Source organism: Anas platyrhynchos, chromosome 9 (assembly GCF_047663525.1).
Source record: "Anas platyrhynchos isolate ZD024472 breed Pekin duck chromosome 9, IASCAAS_PekinDuck_T2T, whole genome shotgun sequence".
Taxonomy (NCBI): domain Eukaryota; kingdom Metazoa; phylum Chordata; class Aves; order Anseriformes; family Anatidae; genus Anas; species Anas platyrhynchos.
In genome coordinates, this window is record NC_092595.1 from 10,771,203 (window position 1) to 10,794,226 (window position 23,024).

At 48.0% G+C, this 23,024-nt stretch overlaps 1 protein-coding gene across 27 annotated transcripts in view; it reads left to right on the forward strand.

Annotated features, from left to right (window-relative positions):
• Nucleotides 1–23,024, forward strand: part of LPP (LIM domain containing preferred translocation partner in lipoma) — a 381,390-nt gene that overhangs the window by 98,740 nt on the left and 259,626 nt on the right. For 24 of the 27 annotated variants that reach the window (XM_038183924.1, XM_038183916.1, XM_072042607.1 and 21 more), the window contains one exon: nucleotides 12,342–12,441. The exons of the other annotated variants lie outside the window; for them this stretch is intronic. The gene's annotated coding sequence lies outside the window, so the exon portion shown is untranslated. The remainder of the gene's footprint in view (nucleotides 1–12,341; nucleotides 12,442–23,024) is intronic. 27 annotated transcript variants of the gene reach the window in all.

Genomic DNA, 23,024 nt, shown 5'->3' on the forward strand with positions numbered 1-23,024 from the left:
TCCTCTGGTAGGAAAGCTGCCAAGCGACTTCCAGCTGAAAACACAGTTTGTTAGGAAAGGGAACGAGTTACTTTTTGGCTTGCCTTGTGGACCTCTGGCCTCCAGACCAGGCAGATCCTCTTTCTAGCCCTCACTGTAGTAAATCCTCCCTTGCCAAGAGCGGCGGTGACGTTAGGTGCTTTTCTGATCATATTCCCTCGCCAGTGTTGGCCCAAACAAGACCTTGCAGCTTCAGGTTGCTCTGAGGAGGGTGTTTGCTCATGTAGAGGTGCCTGGTGACCCCCTTTCCTGAAGAACATCCTTGGCTAATGACTCAAGCCCATGTTAAGTGGCACTTGGACAGGAGAAGGGCACGACTTGGGGCTTTCCTCACCCAGAGGTACCAGCCCTGAGGTGCTGCCCGGGACTTGCCAGGTCTCTGAGAAGCACCAAATCACAGGTCCCCTTAGCTCCTCCTGGCCAACACACCCAAAAATGGGAAAGGAAACAAAGCTTGAGGTTTCACCGTAGAAGGGCTGTTGGTTTGCCATTTAGTGAAGAAAAGAGTTGGGTAGCTGGGGGGCACACGTCTGTGCGATAGGGTGGAAGATGGGGCAGAGCTGAGTGCTTTCCTTGGCTGTGGTGCTTTGTCTGTTTGACAACCCCGTACTGCTACAGGTGCCCGAGTCTCCTTCCCTGGAAATGCAGTAATGGTTTATTGTAGGCGTGTTATGACATCTGTATTGAATGTTTTCTTCCATTGTTTAGGTACAAAGTTTTACGTCCTTGGAGGGATCGATATATTCGCTTGTTCAACCTCATAAATTGTAATAACACTATCAAGCCAGTTCTGGAGCTGTTTTAAGATCACGAGGGCCACTGGTCGCAGTGTTGGTTTCCACCCTGAGCTATAACTGGTAATTTCACTGGATCACCTTCCTCCTCAGCGTGTCAGCAGCACCTCAACATTAATGGAGAAAATAAGCTCATGCGTTCAGGGGTCCCCGTGTCAGAGGAGATGAGGGCGGGGTGGGTTTGGACTGAATACATTTGGGGGAGAAACGAGGAATGTATGTGTATGGTCCATCCTGATTTTGCTCAGATGTTTGTTGGTGCAGTTTCTAAGGGAAGGCAGCGCTGAGCGTAATTCTTCCCCTGGTGCTGACGGTGCAGGTTGTTGAGGGAAGGAGCAGCTCTGGTGCCATCCCTTGCATTGATCCCCACCAGTCTGTGCAGGGTTGGGCATCACTTACATCCAGCAGTCTGTGATGTAAGGAGTTGATGAATCCTGGGGCAAGAGAGGAAATCTTTCTCAAGGCGATTTCTCTGTGTAAGAAGGAGATTGTAGCATCTGTTTTGTAAGGGCAGGATCTGAATCATCCAAGTGCAAATGCCTGTGCAGCACATCTTGGCCGTTTCTAGATGAGACACGCCATGGGCTCCACCTCCTGTTCACGGGTAGCTGGGTGGCACCCTGATATTTCTGCCTCTGGCACAGGTTACCCATGGTCTGATGGAAAGCGTGGCCGATTGCAGTCGTCTGAAACTTCCCTGGGACTGGCTGAGCAGTGTGGGGGCCAATTATTGCTCATCCTTGCTCCCTTTTCCAGCCCACCACAAGCTCTCCTCCCTCAGCAGAGCTCTTGAGCTTTCATGCCAGCCCTGCCACGTGCCCTGTGCAGGGCGCAGCTTCCAACTTCATCTCTTGGCTTGTGTCTGGGGGTCGTCCTTGATGGTTTTTCTTTTTCCTTTGTAGTTTCTTGTCCCGTTTTTCCCGTTTGCAAAGTGGGGATGCTGCAGGGAGGTGGTGCACCACCACAGCTCAGCGCTGCAACAACTGCGTGCGCTCCCAGCCCCTGCTGCAAGCGTGAGGCAAAGCGCTTCAGCTGAAACCACCGGGAAGTCAATTCACCCCGATTTGCTAAGCCACAGTGACTTTTGGTTGCAGTCACCTTGGTATTTAGAAAGTGCTCTGGTGTCTGAGAAGGAAAGTGTGTCGTGGGGTTTATTAGTTTTAGTTTAAATGCTTTCAAAGCGCTGGAGACTTCTGCTGGGAAAAAGAAAGGAGGTTTTGGGTTTCTTACGCTATCACACCAGCCCTGGACGTGGTGCAGACAGCTGTGTGGTTGCTGGGGACTTGCCACCTTAGCTGTGATATTTTTGCAGCCACGGCTTTAAGTGCAATTCTATTGAAGCACTTTGTAGCCCTACAGGGAAGGGAATTTTAAAGGGTTTGCACAGCCTGGCTTAGAGCTTCTGAACTTAACTGGTGTAAAATGTTCTTGGCATGCTTTTGAGAACAGCTGCCCAGGCACATGCATTGTCATATAACCGATCCTCTCTGTTTGGTTCAAGCATCATCATCCTTCGTTACAGCAGCAAAACCTCACCTGAATTTACCATTCTGCCTCCAGAACCAGCGCAGAGGCTGTGTGCCATCCCACAGTCACGGCGCTGGGGGGGGGAAAGCTCTGAATTCATCAGTGCCCACCCCGTGCACTGCCTGGTGTCTGCTGTCACCTCTACCCAGTGCTGTGGTTTGTCAGCAAGTGCCCACCATAACCAGAGGGGAGCAGCAAGTCCTGCTGTGCATCTTGAGGTGCAGGGAGGTCTCTTTCTCGTGAATTTATTGCTTTTAATTTACAAAAAGCTGAGATGTGAGCCTACTTTCTCTCCAGTGTTGACCAAGCCCTTAAAGGCATTGACTCGCATATCAAGACACAGCAAAGTGAGGCTTCCCTGCTCCGGGCTGGCGTAGGAGGAAAGGATTTTCTCTCCCATTTAGCAATATTTCCCGTCAGCTTTGAATGACAGGTGAAGAAATACGGGTGTTCGTTCACTTGCGGTTTTGGGGTCACCCTTAAATAAATAGGTGAAAGTAGCAACTAGAGACAAACTGAGGGAAGGCTAATTCGTCCTTTTCCTAGCACAACTTCCCACTGGCTTTGTATTCTGTTCGCTTCAAGATGCTTAAGCCTGCTTTTTCCCCACTTTAAACTCCCGGTTGTTTAAAGCCAAGCCGACACAGGCAGCCTCGTCACAGCTTTACCCTGGATCTGCTCCAAACGATAGCAGCCGAGCCCCTCACTTCAGAGCAAGAGGGGACAAATCCTCGGCTGCTGGAGATCGGCATTGCATCAATTTTGAGACAAGTCTGTCCGAGGAGATGCTTAAACTCTTGCTGCTTCCTTGTCCTATTTGTGTTTCCCCCAACCCGACCGGGATCCTGGTGCGTGCCATCCCATCGCTGTCCTCTTGCTCTCCAGGAACGTGTCCAGCACACCCGGTATTCACCTCTTGAGGAAGGACTGGACAACCGGAGCCCTCCTCGGCCAGGCTCTTTGAGCAGCCACACTGCTAATCCTCCCCACCTCTCCTCCCTCCTCCTCCGGCTGCTCCGGCAGCGCTGGTGGCTCCTGAGAAGTTGCAGGCGCATTTGGCACCGCCTGCGAGACCTTTCCCTTTCTGTCTTTAACCCCGCAGCATTTGGACAGTGGGAGCGCCGTGCCAGCGGGGTGCCTGCCTGGGTGCAGGAGGTGACATCCTGCAGGGATGGGTGGCAGTGGCTCGTGGTGGCCTCGCAGGGCACCGCCGGGTGGCTGCCCAAAGGGGGAAGGGGGCTGTGGGGCAGCGGGGGAGGAAGCCTTCACTCTTGCTCCTCGCGGCACGCAACTTTGTTTTGCTAATCGTTCCAGCCCACAGGAATTTCGTGTTTTGCTGATTTTTGGTGCTGGTGGTTCTTTTTCTTTCCATCTCTCTCTCTTTTTTTTTTCTTTCTTTTCTTTTAATTGTTGGAGCTGGTTTTAATCCCTGACCATAATAAAGCCGCACTGTTAACACAAGCAGCGGGGTAGCTGGAATCACAGCTGTACTACAAGCTCTGCTTTTAATTTCAGGCTGTTATTAATGAAGCTAGAAACCTTCCCCTCCCCCAGAGGAGCTTCAGCTGTGTGTCTTCATCCAAGAGCCTCCACTGGGTGCTTCTGAGCATCCTTGGCTCCATTTGAATATAGCAGGCTGCAGGTAAACCATTATGGATTTTGATGTAATAAATCCATGAGCAGCAGAACTGGGTGAAGAGGTTCCTGGCTGCTGCCCAGCCCCTTCCCCGGTGCAGGGAACTCAGCACGGGACAGATATTTTGGATGGTGAGGGTGTCCTGCCCTCTAAATGTGTTTGGAGAGGGACTGAAAGCGCTGGGATCATCCTCCTCAAAGCACAGAGTGAAAAGTTTGTAAGCAGAGGTGTGGGAAGGCAGCCTTGGTCGGTCTGTGCTCCTTGTCCCGACACGCAGGCGTGTGATAGTCAAAACGGAAAGATGAGAATTTTGAAACGAGTGAGAAAAACAAAGCAAACAACAACAAACCCAAACCAAGCAGCTCCGTCACCTAACCTTTAATTTTCTGTGGGGCTTTTTGAGGCCGGTGATGTAAGATCCAAAGGTGGCCTGGATGCTTTTGTGCACGTAAAGAATAACTTCAGTGCTAATGACCAAAAGAAGAAAATAAAATTGGAAAGAATATTGAACCTCCTGCCTCAGGACTTAGTCTTGTATCTTTTGGGCACTGGAATAAGACAGTATTTGTTCTGCACACCTGCCTGTTAGGGGGGTTTTGCATCATCCTTCAAGGCATCGAGAAGCAGCCAGGATCAAAGATGAGACACGGGGGGAAATGGGCCAAGCTGCTGATTTCTCCAAGGTTTTCCCATCTTCTTCCTGGCCAGTCCTAGCGTGGCTTCGCTGGGCCCAGCATGGCCCTGTCTCTGCAGTTGTTGTCACTGCTTTCCTCTGCAAGGTTAAATGAGAGCTCTTCTGATTCTGACACGTGCTGAGAACTGGGAGTTGGTGCAGACTCTTCCTGGGTATTTGGGACCCAAGATTTCCTGCCTTCGGAGGTGGAGTGGCTCTGTCTTTGCCTTTCTGCTTCTGCAAAATCCTGAGTGCCCCCAGGAATAGTCGGTTGATTACCGAGGAAGCAGCAATGGCAAAAAGGTTTTATTTTTTTACACTGTAATATTTTAATTGCATCCTGGATACGGAAATCCCAGTCTGTTGCTGAAGCTGCTGCAGTGGACTTTAACTTGGAGGCTGTCAGGACTTGAGAAAAACTCCCAGCAATTTGCATCTCTAATGCACAGCCCCACGCTCCTGTTTCCAAGCCGTGTGCGTTACAGAGGACGAGTTTCTCTGTGCTGAGGTCACGTAACCCTCCCAGCCCCAGCTGCGTGTGCCGAAGGCCAGGCTGCCTTTTATTTCCAGCACAGATACAACTGAAGTGCTGCTAGCCTGGGAACCAGCCCTTTAGGATTGTAGCCACAATAGTTCCTAGCTTTTAAGTCAGCACCCCCCTTCCCAACAATATAATTAAGAAAATTACTGCTCGTGCATGTGCACATGTGCACGCATCTTCACAGCGAACCCGTGCTAGGCTGGTGTGGTTCAGCTTTCCTCCTCTTTGTGTCCTGCGTGTCAGCAGCGTGATGTTTGAGGCTGACACCCCGCCGTGTGTGCACTAGCCTTTTTCCTAGATGGATCGATGGGGTTTCCAGTAAAGACAAACAAAGTCGGAAGCGGGGAGGCGTTGAGCACGCAGCGCTGCCCCCTCCCAGCCCAGCCGGCTGTGCTCAGCTCCTTATAGGGCAAAAAAAAGGAACAGGAAAAGGGAGCGCAGCGTGAATACCAGACATACAATGCATTCCTTGCAACTGCACTCTTGGAATTTGCTTTTCCCCAGAAAGTGAGCCCTCTGCACATCCATTGAGTCACTCTGTACTGTTCAGCAGGGCCAGCATCGAGCTGGCTCCAGGGAACAGTGACTGTCTTGTGTAAGTGCATTTCTCCTCTGCGAGGGGCTTTCTTTCTTTTTTATTTATTTATTACTTTTTTTTGGTGGGGGACAGAGCAGGGAAAAGGACTGGAACGAGGAAGGGGAAAGGAGCCAGGTTGTCCTGAAACTGGCTCTGACTCCTGGCAAGCTGCGAGCAGGTAGACTCCAATTGCATTTATTTTCTTGTCCTGGTTGTCCAAAAAAATCAATCTTGATTCATCATTAGCCTCCGCCTTTAAATTATATTTTCCCTGAATAGCATCTTCCAGTCAGTGGTAGGCAGAGGATAGATCAGGGAATCGATCCTGGGACTTCATTCATAACCTGGCTTCGCCCTGCGGTACCGGACAGCTGCTCTGGGGCTGTGCTGCGACCCCAGCCCTCAAGGTATGAAGCACCAGCCCTGCACACATTAACCAAGGCTCCTGATTTCTCCAGACATGCCTGGGGTTCGGAAGCGTTGGTTTCTTCGCCTGGGTTTTGCATCCTCTCGTGAGTGTGAATGAGGAAGGTCAGGCCAGTCCATCACCTCCCCGCCTTGCCACTGACTCAGCGTGTGCGCAGACAGCTCCTCGCCGAGCCACCACCGCAGGTGCTGTGGTTTCCTAGATTGTTTGGAAGGCAAATTGGGGATGGGAAGCCACAGCGGAGTGAATCACAGCTCTGCCTGTGGCCGTGCTAGCAGACTCCTCTAGCCAGCCCCACATGCACTCACTCGGTGAGAGCTTTCCCCAGACCACGGATGCGACCCCTGCATCCTTGTGCACCTTCCCACGGATGCTTCTTGCATCTCGTGGGGCCAAGCAGGTGGAGAACCGGGCGAGTGTCGCTTAGCCAGCAGGTGTTTCTGGTCAGGGAAAGAACAGCCTCACGACTGAGTCATGTTTTATTGCCTCGGGCTCAGGCTGCCTGGAAAGCAGCCCGCTGTTGTCTCTTCGCAGGCCTCGTGGAGGTGATGCTGCTGCTTCGTTTCACGTGCTCCTTTCATCTGACTCGGGCACCGTGCTTTCCCGGCTAGAGGATGGGCTGTGACAGTGCTCGGCAGAGGCAATCTGCGGAGCTTTGTGAGGAGCCCATCTGTTTCTGTGCCTGACATCTGGGTTATTCCATGTTACTTGCCTTCATGCTTTCCTGTAAAACCAAGCACGTTATTAGGACCCGAAATAGTAGCTCCTCTGGGCCATGTTGTAATAGGAGGGTGTTTCATGATGACAAGTTCCAGCGCTGCATGAAGGCAAAGCTCTTTTATATATGCAAGAAAATAGCAACAAGCTGCTGGCAGGTCATGCGTGGCTCAGCTCTTTGAACTTGTACATTACCGAGTGTGTGCTGTCTCTGTTCTCAGAGACTGTGCTCTGCAACAAGCACTGTAAATTATCCGGCGAGGATAATAGGGGAGTTTGTGATGGTAGAAGAAAGAGGAATGAATGGCAAATTTATGCTAATGAAAACATCTGTTGAGTATTCTTGCCACTCTTCCCTCATCCATCCCCACACACATCCGGAGGTTGTTTAAAGCCAGGTGGAGTAAAGAGACTTCATGTTTTTTCCCCTCAGCGCGTACCCAGGGCTCTTGCAAACGTGTAGCTATGGGTGCAAAGCAGAAACATTTGGAGTAGAACTGACAGGTGTCATTTTTTGGCTCTGCCCCACATGTAAGTGCATCCTTGAGCGCTTTGCCATACCTGGGACTTTTCTCCAGTGTCCCCAGGGGTTGGTTTGCTTGCAGAGGGCTTTCAGATGCTGTAGGTAACCTGACCTGTGTGCATGGCTATGGAGCATCGTGACTTTTGTGGCTGCTGCAGGGCCACAGCCTTTCCTTGCTGCTTCCATTTCTGCTAAATTTGAAAGGGAATAATCTCCCCGGCTTGTGTTTCTAAAGCAATAACACATTGGAACTGGTAGAGCAGGAGAACCGGGCAGGCAACTGGTAAATATTTCCGTAAGTGTTGTGATGTTTTGCTTTCCAGAATGTTTTCTTCTTGCTGGAAAAAATAAAAAATATAAAAAAATATTCAATAAACACAAAGCAGGCAACATGTTTGCACCTTCTAAGTGCAGGGGAATGCTGAGCTTCTGTTGCTTTTTACTTATTTATATTTTTTTGTGGTACTGCCGTAAGGTGCCTTACCAGAAGTAGGGGCCGTCATTATTAGAGAATCCTGTAAAACAGCTGCAATAATTGCACAATGTTCTCTGTCGCTATCAGTTTTATAATTATTCATAGATGTTTTTTTAAAAGCCATGAGGGACTGTCTCAGCACACATCATTGATTTTGCTAATAAAATCCTGTATTTTAATGGTACCTTGCATTGGAAAAACATCAGCTGCTCCATAAAATTAAGACTCATAGTACCGTAGGATGGGAATATTTCCTGTTGTCTTGATGGAAGGGATTGATCGAGATGGATTTATTTGGTCGCTTAACAGCTTCTGGTGCAAAAGCAGGTACCTCAGCTCCTCTGCTCCAGCCCCTCCGAGCAGGGGTTTGGAGCTCAGCGTCTGCCCCCGACGTGCCGGTGTCCTGCCCCGGGACCAGCTGCGATGCAGCAGGATGCTGTGGGGCTGCAGGAGCAAAGCCACTTCCCTGCCAGCTCTGGGCTGCTCTGCTGCTCTGGGTCGTTTTGCCAAATGCCACCCTGCCCCCGAATCTCTCTCTCCCTGTAAGGCAGCGGTAGGTGTTGAACTCGCAGTCAAAAAGTCACCGCTGAGCCGAAGCTCCAGGCCGGCGTGCTGCAATTAGCGGGCTTGAGCACGTCCTTAGTTCAGCAGGCAGAAGTCAGGAGGTGACACGAGCGTGTGTTTTATTGTATTTATTTATTTAGGGAGCGTGCGCGCGTTGTATTTCAGGGAATGTTTCGCTGTCAGGTTCACGGAGCTGAATCAGATTTAGTCTTACAGGAACCAGCCCAGTTGTCCGTAGCAACCTGAAATTGATTTTCCCCCTCTGCCTCCTGAAAGCTGTTCCCTCTTGAATCATCCCTTTAATTTAATACAGCGAACAGGATGTCCCTGCATGCTGAAACTTTTTTTTTTTTTTTTTTTAAATAATAAGTAATCTAGGCAAAAATTTCTTATTTGAGAAACAGCCGCGACTCCATCTTTCGCTGCCTGGCATTAGTGCTTCCTGTGCCATTTCCCCGTGCTTTGTCCCGGGCGCCAGAGGCCATTAGCGGGGTTGGTTAATTATTGCTGTGGTCACAGGGAGACCTCCGCCTGCACGCTCTGGCCACGTTGGTCATCTTGTCCCCTTGGTGGCCGGTTCCCGTTGAGTACAAAACCCTTTTGCCAGAGATGAGGGACTGGGGCAAGGTGTGGTTTTGCTGTCTTGAAGACCATTTGCCTACACTTGGACATTTTGGAAGAATATCGGCTTGCACAGGACCAGCAAAGACCGCGCTTTTCCTGTGGTTGCTTGCCCCTGGCTTCTCCATCCCATTGCAAGACAACAGAGGGACTTCTTCCCGTGCCTGTGGCTCTGGTGTTGCTTGGTGGGGCTGCCGCAGGGAGGATGAGGCCCCTCTGGGCTGGGGCAAGGTGTGCATGGCAGCATTTGTCCTCTCCTGGCCTTGTCCCCCTTGTCTGCTCCTTACAAAGGGAGCGGAGCTGCTGCGTCCATCTGTGTGTAGACCATTCCCACAAATTGCACCACTCTGTGCTGTGAAACTCCTGCCTTTTCCTGGCTTGTTTTTTTTTGGGGGAAATGCATGAAGTTAATCGTGCAGAGCCTTGGGCTGTGTGTCCAGCTGCCGGCGCTTGCAGGGGGAACCGTGCCACTCAACACGCGTGGTGTACGGCACCTGTGGGGGAGATTGCCGTTTAATCTTTCCCTTATTTTCACATCAGTCAAAAAATCGGTGTATTTAATGTGCATCAGCTGAACAGTTCACCAAATAAACCACCCAAAGAGGTTAATCTCCAATTCCACGCTGCTTTTACTGTCAAATCCAACTGCTTCAAAGACAGTAATGAGTGTAGCTCTAATGATGAATTTCACATGCAGAGGTAGCAGAGGCATTTACTACATCTACTACTTTCAGGTGCCAAAACTCAGAGTTATACTCTTTTTTTCTCCAAAAAACTCCGTGTTTTGGTTATGGTTGTAGTACAAGCCTCAGAGACTGAACAGAGCACGTCAGTCAGTGCTCATCTCTTCTGGATGTGGTCTCTGTGTTTCTTTATTTTGGTACAAAAAGCACAGAAATAAATATCCGGAAAAAAAAATAAAAAAATCCATGATCTATGTGACTTCCATCTTACTGTTCAGGAGGATCATATTGACCATGAAACATCCTTTCTGGTCTCCTTACCATTGCCCACCCTACATGCTCCCTATCCTCCAAAAGCTGCAAGATAGTGAGGAGCCCACTGCCCCACATCGCTGCAACCCAGTTTTCTGCACCGCCTGGCTTCTGTACATCCCTAGCAAGTAGGGTGAACCTTCCTCTGGGTCAAAATGAGCTTCCCTGCGTCCTTGTTTGCATTTGGACGCTGCCCGTCTGAGAGCTGGACGCGACCCGGCCGGGACACGCAGAAGTTCCTCGACTGTTGTCTGCAACTTCTGACAGCGGGATATTTGTAAACTTAAACGCTTCCTCCCAGAAGTATCAAAGGAACTAAGGCCACTTTTCAGCATGAACATGAAAGGCTTTCGCGCACCAGCGCAGTGAGCATTGCCATGGAGAACAAAGGCTTTTGCTAATCGCTTCTAATGCCTTTTAAGTTTATGCCTCATTTTTCCCCCGTTTTCAGACAGCCTCCCAGAGTACCGAGACTTCAGCGACTGACTCACCAAATAATTAACAGAAGAAGGACTCTATCTCTGAAACTTTTGAACACCTCTTTTAATTTTCTTAAACCAGCCGGTACCCTGGCCAGCTTCCAGTTTGTGTAATTACATTTGGTCTAGCTTAATCCCTTGGCAGTTTCAATTGCGTGTGGTAGTCTTCTTGGCTCCCCGTCCTGGGCTGCCATTCAGTACTACTCCATGGGTTTCAACAGCCACAATCCTGCCATGGAACTGGTTGTGTTTTCTTGGTGGAAGCACTCCTCACATCTGTATCCTTTGCTGAACATCCATAGCTCTCACTGGTATGTCGGGAGGTAATGCATCTGATCCTACAGATGGTCTTGTTGAAATCATCCAAGCTACTTGCATTCCTAAGGACGGACATGTACTTAAATTCTTTCATTGGTTGGACATGCACGTTTTTCAGGTTACTTTGAGCTCTTTGTTTTCAGTAGGAGGCATTTATTGCTGTTTCTTTGCAGCTACTGTGTGTTGTAGGGACGTTATTGCTGCAGGTATTTGTCTTTATCCTTGGAAACACCACTTCTGTTATCAAATCTGTGCTAAATAGGAGAGCGTCACCTTCCTGTGCTGACAGCAGCGGGGCTTGCTCTAAGTGCTCTACTGGTAAGAGAGAGATGATCAAGGGAAGCAAAAGTCCAGGGCAGATGAAAAGGATTGAGGAAAAAAAAAATCCAAGTGGAAATTTGGATATGGACAAAGAATGGTGGTGATAGGGATAGGCGGCGGGTGGCTTGGGCAAGAGAGAAGGCACGGAGTTATTGCATTGGCGCTCTGACCCCCAGATGTGCAGCAGGCATCTTTGTTTTCACAGCAGATGGCAAAAGGATTGGATCTTGGCCAAAAAAAAGTTCCCACTTGGTACTTTGAGGCTCAGAGTGGTGCCTGTTAAGGGGAGAAAGGAATTCAGGCTGGGTAGGATGCAAAAAGTGATCCATGGAACAGTGATCCACTGTTGTGGCAAAGTGGTTGCTACTATGTGGCTCTTATTTTTTTGAGCCCCCCCAAACATAAGAAGGCAAATGTATTATCCCTGCTTTCCCTTGTTGCTTGTTACCTCCTGAAATTTGGGACATTCTTGCTATTCAGAACTCTTCCCCTGTGTTTCCCAGTGCTGCTCATGTAAATCCTTTCTTTGTTCTTCCTCCTTTATCACTAAACCCTTGTGTTCAGGAGAATGATTTCTTTCTGCTAGCTAGAGCATCCAGAAGATTGAGAGGTAGGACATATGTTGTGAACACAAAAGTTATTCAGTATTTCATCAAATCTGACTTTTCTGCTTTGGGTCCATCCCACAATTACACACACTCAAGTCTCAGAGTGGATGGGAAGTTTTGCCCCTGTTGGTTTCAATGATGCTGAAAATAAAGTCACCGGTGGCAATATTCTGGTTTGTCCTCTGTCACAGTGCTGGAGTCAGAGCCATCTGATTTTGATGTGTACCGGGTACTGCTTTTAGCTTGGCAGGACTTTATGCAAAGGCAGTGGTGCACTTTGTTTCCTGGAACAAAGATTTATCAAACCCTTATGGTGGCTGTCAGAGAAAATGTGGCTAAGTTTGAGTGGTGGCATATGATGTATTTGCAGTCATTGATGTTGCTTTTGAAGATCTGCTTGAATGTTAAATAACAGGGTGGAAGAAGTTGCAGTTCAGAGCTGTCGGTTTACTACTGGACCCTGTGCCTACCATCCTAAAAACAAACCTCTTTTTTTTTTTTTCCAGAGTCCTTTATAATTGGGTGTGCCTGAATGCATCAGCCTTTGGATGTGAGCGTCTTCTCTTGAAGCAGCCTTGTGATATCCTAGCTGCCTGTTCTCACGGGGTAAGGAAAGCAATACGCATGCAGAGACACAAGATTGCGAATCTGCTCTGAGCAGAAGCAGAATGGCAAAGAAAGGGCAAGCCACACGGGTGCCTCAGTCCGTAAATTTTGACAATAGTGAACTTGTTGTGGAGAGAGGGAACAAACTGTAAATCCACTTACTGTAAATAAGACAAATAACAGGCTTAAGTTGCAGCAGGAGAAATTTAGATGAGACATTAGTAAATGATCTCTCGCATTAAGAATAACTGAGCACTGGAATGGATTGCCTGAGGAGCTCATGGAGTTACAGTTGCTGGAAAGGTTTAAGGATGAGTTAGAAAAGCTCCATCAGACGTGTTTAAGGAGAACAAATCTTTCCGTGTGGTGGGGAAATGGACTAGATGACATCTGGAGAGTCCTTCTAACCTGTTGAATGTTAGAAATTGGAGAAAGTGTAATTCTTATCTTGACGTTATTCAAAACTTAAAAGGTAGAAAGCTGTCTGTGCAGAAAATTGAAAGGAAAAAGAAAATGTGCAGAAGGAGCTGCCTGGTCTGATGATGAGCTTTGAATCTATGGCAATAGCTGTGCTCAGCGTCTTTGTTACTGAATGGTGATGTCCCTCTGGAGTGAAGTGCAAAGAGGTGGAAAAGCAGTTCGGTCCTTGGTTATTGGCGTGTAATCTAACCTTGCCATAAAAACAGGAGGTTGTGTCAATTCCTGTTCCTTTGTAGCAAGTTCTTGCAAGTTTGGGTCTCTTCTGTGATCCTTGTTAAGGGTTTTACTCTTACTTTCAGGTGGGTAGTCTCATATGTGTTGCTCTGATGTGAGAGGACAATGCTACAGATTGAGGTATACTGTGCAAAATATAAAAACGCATGGAACACATACAGAGGAGCCAAATGATTGCTTTTCCTCTTTGTTTCCAGGGCTGACGAGATGGCAGTTTCATATTTCTTTTCTTGTTCTTCTGTTCCTGTTCTCCATTGTGTTTCTTTGTCCTGTCTTGACAGTGAACACAGCAGGCTTTTTCTGTGTTTAGAAATGCTAGCTCACCAGCTGGGTGTTGAAATTATGTCCTAAGGATGGCTGCTCCTTTAGTTCTCTCGCTTCTCCCTTGCTCCCCCAGGAGCTGCAGATGACAAACCTGGCCAGGGGTCAGGCAGCCCTGGCACCTCTGAGGGATCATCACCAGAGGAGCAGAGTTTGGGTCCTTCATCTTCTTGTGCAGCTGAGCAGGACAGTGAGATCCGTCTTCTGTGTCTGAGGACACCTGAAAATGAACGGGAAATTCTTCAGCCTCCTTTTGGACTTTGGGATTCATTTGGTTTCTCTAACATTTGCCTTTCATTCTTAATGTCAGCAAATACTGGTGTCTCCCCTAGAGTTACATGAGTGTCTTATTGTTTGTTAGCATCTTCTGTTCAGTGGAGATAAGCTGTTGTGTCCCAGTGGTACAGGATCGTGGAAGAAACTTTCAAATAGCTCTAAGAAATGCAGATGCTGTCAAGAGAGAAGTAAGGGGATGCCTTTCTCTGCAGTCACCTTTGTGTGTCTTTTTTTTCTTCTTGAGCTTTAAAATTCGTGCAACTACCTGCTCAAATCTTGAAAGCAAAATGCATTCATGGAAGGATACAATTTACTGTGTGCCCCCTGATCTTCTGATCTCAATCAATCAAATACATCCAAGACCTTGCAGTTCACCTTATTGCAAGGACGGCTAATAAGTCGAGGGGTTGTGCCGATGGCACTGATGGTTTTCCAGCCTCGTTCTTTTTTATTCTTGTTGTTGCTGTTATTTTTTATGATTCTAACCTTTTGGACTGGTCAGGGTAAGATTATTTGCAAAGAATACTCCATAAATATGCCTGTCAGGATCGGAGTTAACATTCAAACGTCGCTGCTTAGCAAAAGAAAACAATATGCCAAGGTCCAATTTAGATTTCCCTGCAGGGTTGAAAATAATGACAAGACTCACTTAACGTGGCAGAGATGAGTCTTGCCACCTTTATGGGAGTGGTTGCCTTGCAGCCTCACAGGACAAGGCAGCTGTGCAGCTGGTGAACTTGCTGGGTGGACCTGAAGATCTGGAGTCTGGCACCTCGTGCTGGGGCAAAACTGGGGCAGAGGAGCCCTGAGGTGCCTCTCCCAGCTCTCCAAGGTGCAAGCTCAGTCAATTCCGTAGCTTTATTGGGATGATTTTGCAACTGAAAATTCTTTTTTTTTTTTTTCCTAATGCTATGCTCCTTGCCTCCACCTGCAGACGAGGTTTGTGGAACTGCTGTGAGCTCCGTGTCCCACAAAGCAGTCCCGTTTCCTTCCGTGCAGTTGAGAACAAACGTCCTGCTCCGAGCGTAGGCTGGTGTGCATTGCAGGCATGGCTTAAAGTCCTAGCATATTGTGAGTAGGGAGTGTGGGTAGCTCTCTGTGATTTTTTAGAGCACTTTGGGAATCGCAGGTTTTGGTGGGCAGCCGCTTGGGTTTTCCCCATCGTGAATATTCATCGAAGCAGTTCCTAGATGGCTCCTACCTCAGGTTTGCTTCGGAGGAGGCTGGCAGCATCCAGCGGCAAGAACCTTGCTTGTCTGTCAGGAAGTGTAATGGTGTATTATCGACGTTTCTGCGGTCCTGTCAGCAGAATTAACTTCTTTGGGTGAGAGCAGCGGGAGGAGTGAGGCTGCAAGGCAGCAGGCTGTTATTTAAGCATTAACCTGCAGTGTCTGAAAGCCACAGCAGTGCGCTGTGTCGAAATGCTCTGTTTATAGAGCCTGATCATGGAAGCAAATACACTTCATGTCAGAAGCGTGTGGATATTTTGAGGTTATTTTCTTCCTCCTTTCAAAGATGAGCACGTGAAGGCACAGCAACGGAGCCTTAGGCTGGGTCTGAGAGCATCTCACCCGTAGGTTTGGCAAAAAAAAAAAAAAAAGGAAGGAAGGGGGAAAAAATAAAAAAAAAAGGCACATGTGGTGAAAGGTGGCTCATTCCCTGAAGAAATTATGCCATGAATTGAGAAAGCAGGCTTGGACTGGGTGGTGAAATAACTGTGCAAAGATGCAATGCGACTTGTGGAAAGTCATGTGGCACCTTAGTGACAAATCCTCTACGACAGCCCAGCAGTTCTGGGTCCAACTCTGCAATGCTGTAACTTGCAGCCAAACAGATGGGGCCAGTTCCTCGTCAGAGTCGGCTGAAAAATTTAGAAACAAAAATAAAAATTAGCATTTCTTCCCAGCTTAAAATTCAAAAGCCCCAGAACCTGCAAATAACACTGACATAACCCTTTGCTGGACTCACCTGCCTTGCCCATTAAGCTAGGAATAGGGGAAGAAGAGGCCATGGAGTGTGACAGTGCAATGCTTTTGCTGTGCACCCTCCAAGCCCTGTGTCCCCCTGGGGTCACTGCCATGGGCTGAGGAGAGGTGTCCCCATCCTCAGGGCATGGAGGGGAAAAGCATTTGGTGGTGCAGGAGTTTTCTGTGGCTCAAACACCAAAATGCTTTTTTTTTTTTTTTTTTTTTTGTTCTGAAAGGAATTGAAAGTTATCAGCAGGGGTAATAGGCACCTTGAATGAAATCATATGGAGGAATAGGAAATAGCAGGGTATTTTTGAAAATATCCATTGCATGTATTCCTCTTAAGAAACATGTTGAAGATGCCATATCCATAAATACTAATAAGGCTGTTTGATTCCAATTTTCAGGTAAGATTAACATTTTATTGAGTATTATATCTGTCACATTCAATGCTTTAGTGTACCATCCTCTCCGGCTTATTAGCATAATTGCAGTGCTTAAGCAACAATAAAAAATTCAACAGTAAAATAGCAGTTAGCACAGGCAATTTGTTATCAAAAGCTTTTACTTAAGGACAGCTTCTGAGCATATTTATTATCAAGTTAGGGCTATACATTATTTTTATTTAGAAAAACAAGAGGGGACTGATGTAAGATTTTTTTTTTTAATGGCTGAATCAGAAGGCCTGAAAATTGGTCGCAGCCTTTTTTTCTGTTTCTTAAAAGTGCTCGGCGAGTTTGCTTGGGATGGGAAGAGAAAACAAAACCTCAGGTCTGGAGTAGGTTCGCAGTGTTCCTCACTCAGCAGAATAATCCTGCTGACTCTTCGAACCATCCCAAGCGCCCTTTTAAGTCCCTTCACCACGTGCCGGGGCCTGAAGACACATCCCATGACGGTCGCTCAGGCAGCGATGATGCTCTTTCCAAGGGTGGATGAGTGGGTGGTGGGCTTGGTTTTGGAGGCTTTGGGGCTTGGCGTTGGTTTTCAAAGTGAGATTTCTGCCCCAGGGAGGACAGATGGGGCTGGCCAAGCAACTATGGTAGTAAGGAGCCTGCTGGTGTCAGCAGTGTGGTGCAGGGCCGGAGGTGGCCCAGACTCACACCCTGCCGGTACCACAACCTGGAGGTTATGCAGGGACGTGCCCACAGATGGGAGGGATGGGATGGGACCCACAGGGACACGGGATGTGGCTGTCGCTGAGGCCGGAGCAGAGGAGTGTGGTGTGGCTGCACGACAGTGCTGCGTGCTCCCGCTGTTTCTCTTCTCCCTTTGAGGGCACGTTGGGGAACAGGTCTTCTCCAGAGGATCTGTAGCTGAGATGTGAGTGTGCACGTCTGTGTGCAAGCACCTGCCTGTGCACGCACACGTGTATATGCACGCAGTCATTGCAGTCAGCGTGGCAAGATTTCATGTATATGTTTTAATTGGCAACAAAAGGCATTTTGGGGGGGCAAATTTACCAGGGACATTCAAAATAAGCTCATAACATACCTCATTAAAACAGAAGAAAACAACATTTGAGGGTTTAAACAATGAAAGAAGTCCTCAGAAGAGGTCCATCAAGGGAAAAAACAAACATGGTGAGAGGAAGGTGGTTGGCAGTGGGCGCCATGCGCGGTGGATGCAGGGGAGCTGCCTCCTTCAGACACTGCAGTTCTGCTGCTTTCGTGACTGCTCTGGGAGTTGGGGAATTGGGAGACAGACCTTAGAAAGCTTGTTGGAAACCATTGCTTCTCAAGGTTCAAACTGGTCACACGTTGCCAGAGTCAGAGGCCTGGTCTTTCTGTGAAGGAGTTGATGGAGCCTCCTGCAGAGGGTGGTTCAGCTCAGCTCGTGCCTGCTCTACGTGCTCTGGGCTAGGTGGGTACACGCAGACATGAGTCTTCTGCAGTCCTGTGAGGTGACAGCTGACAGAGACAGGCAAGCTGTGGTATTTATTCAAGTGAAAAGCGCGGCCTTTTCTGTCTCATATCGCTTTGCTGTTGCGGGGTGTTCTCAGACCGCTCTGTGTGGAGCTGGCGCCTCCACACCTCCCAGTTTCTGCCTGGCTTCCTCAGACAGGCACCCGTGGTTGTCCTTCTCTCTGCTCAGACCTCTGTTTGCCTCCAGCATCTCCAACCTCCCACCCCCTGTCACTGCAGCCTGGGATCTCTCTCCTTTCGTATCTTTTGGGCATCCTTTTTCTTGTCTTCCCTGTTTGTGGAAGAGCTCCCCTATCTTGTGCTGCCTTTTTAGTTGCTCTTCCATCTTCTGACTGGAGGGATGATGGTGGACCTAGGCATGCTTGCTGTTCCAGCAAACGAGAGGGGTAAACGTGTCTGTTCTTTTATTTTTGCTCCCAGTTTGACTGTTATCACCGCTCACCCCACGAGGAGAAGTGAAGGCAGCACTGCCCCGCGGCAGAAGCTCATGTTCATAGTGAAACAGGATGTGCAAGCAGGTTGTAGGAATTGAGAAGGGAGCACATGGAAACAGGTGAAACTAAACTGGGCACATATTAGAGAAGTGATGTGCTTGTGGGGTCTTCTTCACAAACACCCTCTTCTGTGAATATGTGAGATTTCAAAGGAGTTGGTTGTTTCAGATCCCCTTTCTTTGGGGGGTACAAAAGCCCATGTTATTCTTGAGACATGGAGAGAAACCGTATTAATTCAGACTCTTGGGTAGTTGGGAGTTTTGTTGTTACATAGCTCACTCTCACAAAACTGCCAAGTACTGCTCAATGTTTAGACTTTCTCAGCAACCAGCGGGCTTGGTGATATTCCTGGGAAGAAGATAAAATACACAGAAACCAGCTGTGGAGAGCTAAACTTCCAGGGAACTTCAGTCACAGGGGAAACTTGGCTGTGATTTGAATTGCAGTTGAAACGTGTTCCTGTGCAGTCCTGCAGGTCCCTGCTATTGCTCCTTCTGTCTCTGCTCATCTGGTTTTAGTAGAGTCCGACACATTAGCTCCCTGAGCATCTCCTGCTTGCACCTAGCCCTGTAGCTCAGTAGTGCTGCCTGCCTGCTGCCCTGGCAAGGGAAGCCCCCTTCTACGTGCTTTGCATGTGCAGAGGGATCCCACATCTGTAGGAAAAGTTGGGGTACCAGGGGAGGTGCTTTCTTGGGGTATTGATGTGATTGAGGGCATTTCCATGTAGCACCCACCAGAGATTTGTAATCCTCCTGCAGCTTTGGTAGGAATGAGCTGGCAGGTCTCTTGCACAGCCCCTGACTCGAAGCAGGGTTAGCTCTGAAGTTAGATGAGGTTGTTGGGGCTGGTCATGGCAGTGGTGTCATCACCAGGGATGGTGGCGTGTGCCTTGGCCAGCACGAAGAAGGTTTATAGAGGGCTTATGTGGTTGCAGTGTGGTGTCAAGGGAGTGGAACAATGAGCTTTTTGGGAGAGGGTTTGTATGAATGGTCAGCCCAGGACCAGAGTCCGGGTGCTCCAGTGCACAGGTACTGCATCAAATTCCCCCTGAGGGGTTCTAGGAGGGGTAGGGTCAGCAGCTGACGCCACGCATTGACACGTCTCCTTCGAGGATGGAAGTGCACGCATGCTTCTTGCAAGAAAAAAAAAAAAAAGGCTAAAAGAATTTAGCAGTGATAAATGTCATGAAAATACTTATGCTGGAATTTGTAAAGCCTGGAACATCTGTTCTCGACAATGCTTTGATCATGTTGTGAGGCTTTTAAAATGATACTTCCATGAAATAAGTGAGATCCTTATGGCTGCAGGATTCCTTTCAGTGCCCTTTTTTCATGGAGCAAAAAGGCAAATTTCACAGGGAACATTACATGACTTGAAACACATATTTTAATGGTTAGTATCAACCAAACAATGTTTTATTAGGTGCTAGAAAAATGTTCCAGTTACATACCCCAGGAAGCAAAGCACTCCCATTTACTTTTAAGCTTATGGGAGCTGCTTTTTTTTGGAGGGGGGGGAAATCAAGAATTCATTGCTTGTGTATTACTGTATTCAAAACCAAAACAAACTTGGTGAAATGAACTTAAACATTCTGAAGTTGTTGCTAGAAAAGGGCTTTTTTAGGTTTTGTTTGCAGGCAGAGCTGCAGATGAGCCAGGATCAGCATGTTTTCCGAGGGATATGTAGCTAACAATTGTAAGGCATTGACAATTTACTTCCCTGACTGCACTGTTTTGGATTGAATAACTTTTTAGTCATCTGCTTTTCTCTGAAGAGTCATCCTTCCCTCGTCGTTTTAGCAGGCTTCTGCATGTTGCTCTTCAAGCAGCTGTGTGTTTCGGGCTGAAATGTTGTGATGTTGAACGTCGTCGGCGTTTTACGGAGCACGAAGTCTGATAGCGGAGCTGTGTTCTGCTCCTCCTCGCAGCACGACACCTGACAGGAGGATTTCCCGATTCATCGTCTGCTTTCTGCTCCTCTGCCTTCGCGCAGGGAGATCTCCTAGGCCACGTTTGCAGAAAGCAGGCCTGGAAATGGCTGTTGTGGGAAGGGTGTGCAGCAGAAGCAGCTCCTCGAGCTTGGCTGCTGGAGAGAGTTGCTGGCCACCCTGCCATGGGGAAGGAAGAGCCCCCCTTCTCCATCGAGGGGGCTCGGGCCATGTTCACAGGCAAGTACACTGCAGAGGATGCCCAAGCGTGCAAAAAGCTTGGCGGTTTCAGAGCTGGAAAGTTGCATCATTGCCTGAGTGCATCCAGGCCCAGAGGAGGGCTGAGCTGCGTGGTGCTGTGCTCGGCCCTACAGCTTCTCCTGGAGAGCTCTGCGCCGAGCTCCGCTGATGTACACACAGCCTTGTACGCCATGAACAGCATCAGGAAGGAGCAAGGAATTGAAGAGATGTGGAAAGAGGGGGTTCTCCTTCCCTGCTATGTTTGGTTGATCATCTTCTTCAAATTCCTTATGGCTGCTGCAGCCAGCGAGGCCAGCAGCTCTCTCAGAGACTGCAGGGCAGGGCTCCCTGGCTCCCACCGCCCCTTCCCTGGATCCTTTCTGCTGGATCCACGAACTGGCTGCGAGCTCTCCCCAGCAAACAGGAGCCTGGCAGACAGGCGACGGTTGTGGTTTCTTCGTTGAGGATCTGTCAGATCTGTGAAAGGAAGAAAATGAATGGTCATAAACAACAGAGAAAGAATATGGCTGTGCTTTCTAGTAAGGCTCCGGGTGTCAGGGGTTAATTTATGAAAACTAAATTGTGTAATTAATTTCTGCATCTAACAGGTGAACAGGCTGCTTATTACTATGACATATCCATTTATAGCATTTTTCCTTAGCCAACACCTGCGACTCAGTTCTGTTACATGCTCATACTGTCTGTTAATTATTTACCGATGATTTACAAGTACAGCATGCAAATGAAATGCTTTTATGGTGAAGGCTGTATCGAATGCGTAAGATTCTTGGTATTTATGCCACTGTACTGCCAGGTACGGTCCCGTTGTGATCCCTGAGCCTCTTACTGAGGACTCCTTATACATCCACAAGCAAGAGGCAGCCTCCTGCCTTGTAGACCTTGCACGAAGAGGATCTGCATTCTTGGTGAAAGACTTGCTACACACATGGCTATGGTACATGAGTGTCCTTTGCTCCTTTGCAGATTGATTTCTGCCATTTTGGGTGACTTTTCTGGGTAGCACAAGAGAAATTCCCTCCTACAAAGGCTCATTCTCCTTCACAAGCAGTGGCAGCAACAAACTGTTTAAAAAAAAAGTGTGACGTGCCTGATTATTTTTTTTTCCAAAAGAATAAAATAGTATAAAAGTCAAGTAGCAGATCGCATTCTGACTCAGCTGGTAACTTATGATCCTATGCTATTTTTGTAACATTTTTAGCTTATGACCAGATTTTTCTAATATTAGGACATCGCCATAGAAAGTGTGTTAGAGCCCCAGACTGCCAGAACGTATCACCCTACAGAATATACATTTCTAAGCAAGTGTGCAGGAGTAGTCCGGTAAGTTCTTTGTTGTGGTTTTAAATTGCTGCAATTTCTTTCCTTTTTTTTTTTTCTGAATCACTTAGCAAACAGTGCCGGGCAGAACAACACAGCCGCCTTTTGTTTCTCGTGCGGTCAGATGCTGAAGCCCCATCCCCAGCGGTGCCTCTTGCAGGCAGAAGAAGGGGAAGGCAGCGGAGTTGCTCAGCTGGTGGATTTTCAGCTGGTGTAAGCTGCTGTAAGTCGATTCAAGCTACACTGACCATGTGGATTTTACGGGCTTGAGAATCTGGTCAAACAGCCCGTGTTTTATAAGGAAAGAGCTCTGAAGGTGGTTGTCCTGTTCTAGGTAGGCAAGCAAGTACACGCAAAGTCTCCCTAAGCTAAAAAAAAAGTGTGTGTGAACAAACAAACATCTGTGTTCAAGTACAAGAGAAGGCAATTACCGAGGAAATCTCAAAGTTTACAAGTAGGATTTCTTTATAGGTTCAAATCTGCTGTGGTTTCAGAGTACCTAAGGACGCTGAAAATAATGAAACTCCAGACAGTCCAGCCCAAACATGCATGACCCAGAGCAGCAAAGCAATCATTGTGCTTAGCACTACCAATCAACTAGCTAATGCAACAGCTGCTTGGGGATTTTGCATTTAATTTTTGTCTCAATAATAACGAGGAACACAGGGTTAATGATCTGTGTCCGGTTTCCCTCCAAAGTGCTTTATTTGCACTTTGTAGCTGTTTTTCATGGTTCTTTGCAGCAGCCCCAAAATGTTAACTGACCTGAAGAAATCAACAGTGGATCTTTAAAAAATCAGAAAGAAAAGTTAGAAAAGATGCTGCTTTCTAGCTTTTCATGTGAACACCTTGTACTCAGGCTCCCTTTGGTAAAGTAACCAGTAAAACCTATTCACATGTACTCCAATTAAAATTTAATGAAGCAAGAGGATGTATTCATATATGCTGACTAATGCAGAAGGAATAGATTCCAGTAACTCAGCTCTGCAAGCCCTTTGCTTAGCATTCAGGGCTCGGTTTACTAGAAAGCTCCTCTGTGGCCATTGAGCTGTCTGGCACAAACAATCCCTGCAAATTTGGGTTCTTGCAGTTACAGAGAGAGGTGATGATGGCTGGTATAGGAAGTAGCGTGGCTGCTTTGTGTGGCAGAGCTTTATCAATGAAGTCTGGTCTGGCTGATGGCAAGAGGTGAGGCAGGGCTCCTGTCCTCAAGTGCTCCATGGGAAGGGGTCTGGGGATTGCTGGCTGTGTGTTCCTCCTGCCCTGGTACCAAAGCTCCCATCAAGCACCAGCTGAATTAGTGGAGCGACGTGCAGCAAGAAGCCATAACGGCCCTGATTTATACGTCGGAAAACTGTTGCTCAAGTGGAGGATGTATGACAAC